This window comes from Periophthalmus magnuspinnatus, chromosome 21, assembly GCF_009829125.3.
Source record: "Periophthalmus magnuspinnatus isolate fPerMag1 chromosome 21, fPerMag1.2.pri, whole genome shotgun sequence".
NCBI classification, from domain to species: domain Eukaryota; kingdom Metazoa; phylum Chordata; class Actinopteri; order Gobiiformes; family Gobiidae; genus Periophthalmus; species Periophthalmus magnuspinnatus.
In genome coordinates this window covers 4626266-4632467 of record NC_047146.1, presented here as the reverse complement: position 1 = coordinate 4632467, position 6202 = coordinate 4626266, and positions in this window count along the sequence as shown.

Genomic DNA, 6202 nt, shown 5'->3' with positions numbered 1-6202 from the left:
GGGGGAGGAGGGGGAGGGGTGTGAGACTTCAAACCTCGCATAAAAGCCGTTTAACTTTTCTGCTAGTTGTTTGTTGTCCACAGCGGGAGGGGCTTTGGGCCTGTAGTTGGTGATTTGCCCAAGCCCTCTCCAGACAGAAGCAGAGTCGTTGGAGGAGAAATGCTGCTCCAGACGTGTATTGTACTTTGCTTTAGCCTTTTCCACCTCTTTGCTAAAAGCATACTTGCAACGCCTGTAGCCTTCATGATCTCCTGCCCTGAAAGCCATCTCCTTTTCCCTCCTCAGATGTCTCTGTCTGGGTGTGAACCAGGGTTTGTCGTTAAAAGTCACCCTGGTACATGATGGAACGATGCTGTCCTCACAGAACTGAATGTATGACGTCACAGTGTCTGTGTACTCATCCAAACTGTCTGTGGCCTTGAACACATCCCAGTCTGTAGTGTCCAAACACGTGCGAAGCTCCTCCACAGCCTCACTGGTCCACAAGTCCTCACAGCAGGTTTGGAGGGTTTCAGCCGTTGTTTGTAAGCAGGGATGAGGTGAACCATGACGGGATCAGAGAATCCCAGAGCAGCGCAGGTCACGGCTCTGTAGGCTCCACTGACTGTTGTGTAACAGTGATCCAGCGTCTTCTGCTCTCTCGTCGGGCATTTAATAAACTGTTTATATTTGGGCAGTTCCTGGCTCAGATTTCCTTTATTAAAATCCCCCAGGATGATCAGTAAAGAGTCCGGGAAGGTTCGCTCCATATTCAGAATCTGCTCTGCGAGCACGCGCTGGGCCTCGTGCGTGTCCGCGCACGGAGGGATGTAAACAGCGGCCAGAATGAATGAAGTGAACTCACGTGGAGAATAGAAAGGCCTACAGTTAATGAACAGATATTCCACGGCGGGAGAGCAGTGTTGGGAGATCACAGTCACATCCGTACACCAGGCGTTGTTGATGTAGAAACAGACACCTCCACCTTTCATCCTTCCCCCGGAGAGTCCCCGTTGTCTGTCCGCGCGGAGGAGCTGGAATCCCTCCAGATGAAGCGCGCAGTTGGAGGTACTGAACCCCACCGGTTTTATTTGCACCGAACCCTTCTTTATTGAAAAATAAATTTATTTATTTTTTTTCATATTCAAGACATATGTTTGTTTTACTGGTGCATTAACATCACTGTGTTCAAAGAATAAAACCAGTACAATACATGAACTCACAACAAATTACATACATACGTTTTTACAGACATGACCTTTTTAATTCTACCACAAAGAAATTATTTATTTTTAAATTTTTAACCTTATGTATTCCAATAATGGACTTAATGTATTTATGCTATTTATTATTTTTAACATTTTAACACCCATCACCTAATTTCCATCAGGCTTGAATAATAATGAATATTTACTGCAAATCAGTGACTTCTGCTGTTTCCTTTGAGAGACCAGGTCAGAAACACATGGCTTCACCTTGGCCACTCTCATGTCATTTTCACAGTAAAGTCTGTTCCTTTTCTTCGTTTTTATGTCGTTTTATGTTTTTATGCCGTTCGAACGGCTCATTTAAGTCGGGCAGGTACTTCGATAGGCACATCAAAGGTGCATTTGTCGAATTGGGACACGGCCAGAGTCTGGAGACGTTCAGTCTGTGAATCATATGAGTCGGGTGCGTGTCTTGACCTGCGCCGAACCCCTGAGACTGACTCACTGAACCCCTAGGGTTCGATCTAACCCAGGTTAAGAACCACTGGCCTAGATGTAAAAATATGGATGTGTAACTGCATATCTCCTGATAAATTGACATTTTAAAAACTTTTTTTTAAATTTACCCTGTCGAGGGCCACATAAAATGATGTGGAGGGTCTTGAGTTTGACACGTGTGGGATAAAAGGACACAATTGGTTCCATTTCACTTCACGCTCTGGGGGCTGATGGAGCAGGGGCTGATGGAGCAGAGGCTGATGGAGCAGAGGCTGATGGAGCAGGGGCTGATGGAGCAGAGGCTGATGGAGCAGGGGCTGATGGAGCAGGGGCTGATGGAGCAGGGGCTGATGGAGCAGAGGCTGATGGAGCAGAGGCTGATGGAGCTCAGGCTGATGGAGCAGAGGCTGATGGAGCTGATGGAGCTTTTGTCTTGTAAGTCTAAAATGTTCATATTTTGTGCAGACGCTGCTGCGGTGGTGGAGCAGGGTCGTTTTTGATGCTTTTGGGCGTTTGGTCTAAACCGGTGACAGCGGCTCCTCCACCCTGACCCCACACACTGCTCCACTGCAGCACATTCAGGAGGATCTGCATCACTAAAGCTCCACCTGCCTGTGTGAGCACTTTGTTAAAAAGTCTGTGTGCTTTGACCTATGACCCCGGCTGCTCAATGCGCCTATTGTCACGTGTTTAATCAAACGCGCCTCACACGGTGCCTCTGCGGCTCGGCGGGGCATCCGGTGTAAAACACACATCCTGATGTGATTCAAAGCTCGAGCTGTGACGTGGTGCTGAGACTTTAAACAAACTGCTGCACTTTGACTTTTCTGATGAAACATTTGGAATAAGGCGCCTTTTCTCCAGAGTCAAAAGAAACAGATCCACAAACACCAGGATGAAGGTCCAACCGCTGGAACATGAGCGCCCCCTGCAGGTCCACAGGGTCAAACACATTAGAACATGAGCGCCCCCTGCAGGACACCACATGACAACAGTATTATTTACAGGGGAAAGAGGTCAGTGCTTGGACTTTTCACACTGCGATGGCGCCATCCAGTGGTCAGAAAAAGTCACTGCCTTCCCTCCAGTTTACCTCAGTGTTTTTCACTGGAAATACTTCTATTTCAGTGATTCTGTTTTTAATATTCTTATTCTTGACAATAACAAACCAAATCCTGATTTGTTCTTCCAAAAAAATCAGTTTAAACTGGTGATGTGACGTTCAAGAACGAGTCTGCTCTTTTGAACGGTTCCTTAATGTTGAACTGTTGGAATCGGATCTTTTTTTTTTTTAAAAAGAACTGAATCTTTTTTTCCTACTTTTTATGTATTTTTACACTTTACACGAGGTAATTCAAAGTGCTTTACAGAATAATAAACACATTAAAATCTCAATACAACAAACTGACACATAAATGGTCACAAATAATCATCATAAAATTAATATTAAAGGAGAAAAGTGCAGAATAAAACCCTTTTAGTCATATGCACATCTAAAAAGAACTGTTGAGAGCCTGGATTTAAATATTGTCAAAGTCGAGGCTCAAAGTCTCACATCTTCAGGAAGAATGTTTCAGGTTTTAACTGCAGAAAACTGAAACACTGATTCCCCGTGTTTAGTCCTGGTTTAGTCCCGGTTTAGTCCCGGTTTAGTCCCGGTTTAGTCCCGGTTTAGTCCCGGTTTAGTCTTCTGCTGGTCCCAGAGTCAGGACTAAGCCAGGACTAAACATGGGGAATCAGTGTTTCAGTTTTTTGCAGCTAAAACCTGAAACATTCTTCCTGAAGATGTGAGACAGACCTCGACTTTGACAATGTTTAAATCCAGGCTCAAACGGATCTGACTGAAAGGCTTTTACTCTCCTCTTCTCTTTTAATGTTTATTTTATGATCATTTTTATGTTTTGATTTGTTGTATTGTGATTTTAATGTCTTTCTTTTTCTGTAAAACCCTTTTTAATTACTTTGAGTATGAACTGTGCTGTACAAATAAACTTTCCGTGCTTACTGGTTTGCAGATCTTAGTTTCTTCCTAACTCTTAGTTCAAATGTATCTTATCTATTTGACCTTTGATCCAGTGCTGTGCTCTGTGTCTACTGTCTTAGTGTTTATGTCCTGAGAAGTGTTTTGACCTTGTTGCTCCTTTATCGGCTCTAAACTGGTTTTGTGGTTCATGTGATTCTCATCTGTGTCGTATAAATATGTTGTATGTCCTGACACTGACACAGCTCAGGGACAGGTGGCTCTTTGTGGCTTTAATAAATCAGACTCTTTGATTCAAGACTGTTCTAGCTCCTAGTGTCATATACATCAAGTCCCTGCAGCTGATCCCTGCTTCTTTGTGGAAGCTTTGATCTGACAGAGCTCTCTCCTGATTGGAGCTTTTGCTCACAAGCTGGCACCTGATTGGCTCCTGGACCCTGTGTTGGTGCGACGCCCTAGAGCTCGGCCAATCGTGGGCCTTCACCTGCGGCAGCCACACCTTTAAAGGACCTGCCCCCTGTGCCTTTTTAGTCTTTGTGCCTTTGTATATTGGGTCCTTCGAATTAGCTCTGAGACTGATTTGGTTTGTGTAATTGTAAACCCTGTACTTTTGTTTCTGTTAGTTGTTCATTAAATACGACCCTGAGTCTGGATGGATGGAATGTTAAAGGAATGTTTTTCCTTTAACATTCCACCCATCCATCCATTTTCTTCCACTTATCTGGGGCTGGGTCACGGGGGCAGCAGTCTAAGCAGGGACTCCCAGACTTCCCTCATCCCAGACACGTCCTCCAGCTCCTCCGTTGGGACCCCAAGATGTTCCCAGTCCAGAGAGATGATGCCCGAGCCTCAACTGGTTCCTCTCGACGTGTAGGAGCACCGGCTCTACTCCGAGCTCCTCCTGTGTGACCGAGCTCCTCATCCTATCCCTAAGTGTGCGCCCGGCCACCGTGCGGAGGAAACCCATTTCGGCCGCTTGTAGCCGCGATCTTGTCCTTTTGGTCATTACCTTTGTTTTTGTAATTTTTGTGTTTTTGTACTTTGTTACAGGTGATGGATTTGAAACTGATCACTGTACGCTCTATGAAAAAGTAGGTTGGCCATCACTGTCTGTTAGAAGAGAACAGCACTGCATTAAGTTTATCTATAAGGGATTACTTCAAAAACTGCCAGAATATCTCACCTGCTTGTTAATTATTGATACCGGAACATTTAACACCAGATCACATGATGCATAAGGCTAAGGACGAGCCACACCAGAACTGAGATGGGAAAGAGGGCTTTTGGCTGTTTTGCTTCACAAAAATGGAATATGCTCCAAGGAAAAGCAAAACTGGACACGTTGGTGACACAATTGCAATTTAATAATCTGATAACAAACTTTTATACACACACCTGCACTTGTTATTGATGTTTTTTATGGACTTATTTGTTTTGATTGTTTTTTCAGTTTGTGTTGTATTTTAAACAGGGCACCCATGAAAAAGAGAGCCCAAGTGCTCTCATTGGGTCCCCCTGTATAAATAAAGATAAATTACCCAGAGCTCATGACCATAGGTGAGGGCAGGAAAGTAGATTGACGGTAAATCGAGAGCTTTGCCTTTAGACTCCGCTCCTTCTTTACCACAACGGACCAAAACAGAGACTGCATCACTGCAGACGCTGCACCGATCCACCTGTCAATCTCACGCTCCATCCTTCCCTCACTCATGAACAAGACCCCGAGATACTTGAACTCCTCCAATTCAGGGAGAGACTGTCCACCACCCGGAGAGGGCAAACCACCTTTTTCCGGTCGAGAACCATGGCCTCGGATTTGGAGGAGCTGATTCTCATCCCAGCCGCTTCACACTCGGCTGCAAACTGCCCCAGTGCTGCATGTCCTGGTTCGATGAAGCATCAGGACAACATCATCTGCAAACAGCAGAGATGAGATCCTGTGGATCCTGAACCGGACCCCCTCCGGCCCCTGGCTGTGCCTAGAAATTCTGTCCATAAATATAATGAAAAGAACCAGTGACAAAGGGCAGCCCTGGTGGAGTCCAACATGCACCGGGAACAGGTCTGACTTACTGCCGGCAATGAATGCAGCTCCTGCTCCGGTCATACAGGGACCGGACAGCCCTTAGCAAAGGGCCCCAGACCACCCCCCAAAGGACACCACGAGGGAGACGGTTGAATGCCTTCTCCAGATCAAGACAAGCCAAGACAGCCCCACAACACCCAGAGACTTGAGTTACTCGCGACGGATCTAGTCCACCCCTAGAGCCTCGCCTCAGAGGAGCTTGCCAATCACCTCAGTGACTTCAGCCAGGGTGATGGACGAGTCCCCAGTCTCTGATTCCTCCTCAGAAGACGTGACAGTGGGATTGAGGAGATCCTCAACGTATTCCTTCCACCGCCCGACAACATTCCCAGTCCAGTTCAACAGCTCTCAACCCGCACTGTAAACAGTGTTTGTGAAGCACTGCTTCCCCCTCCTGAGGCGTCGGACAGTTTGCCAAAATCTCTTTGAGGCCGTTTGATAGTCCTCCTC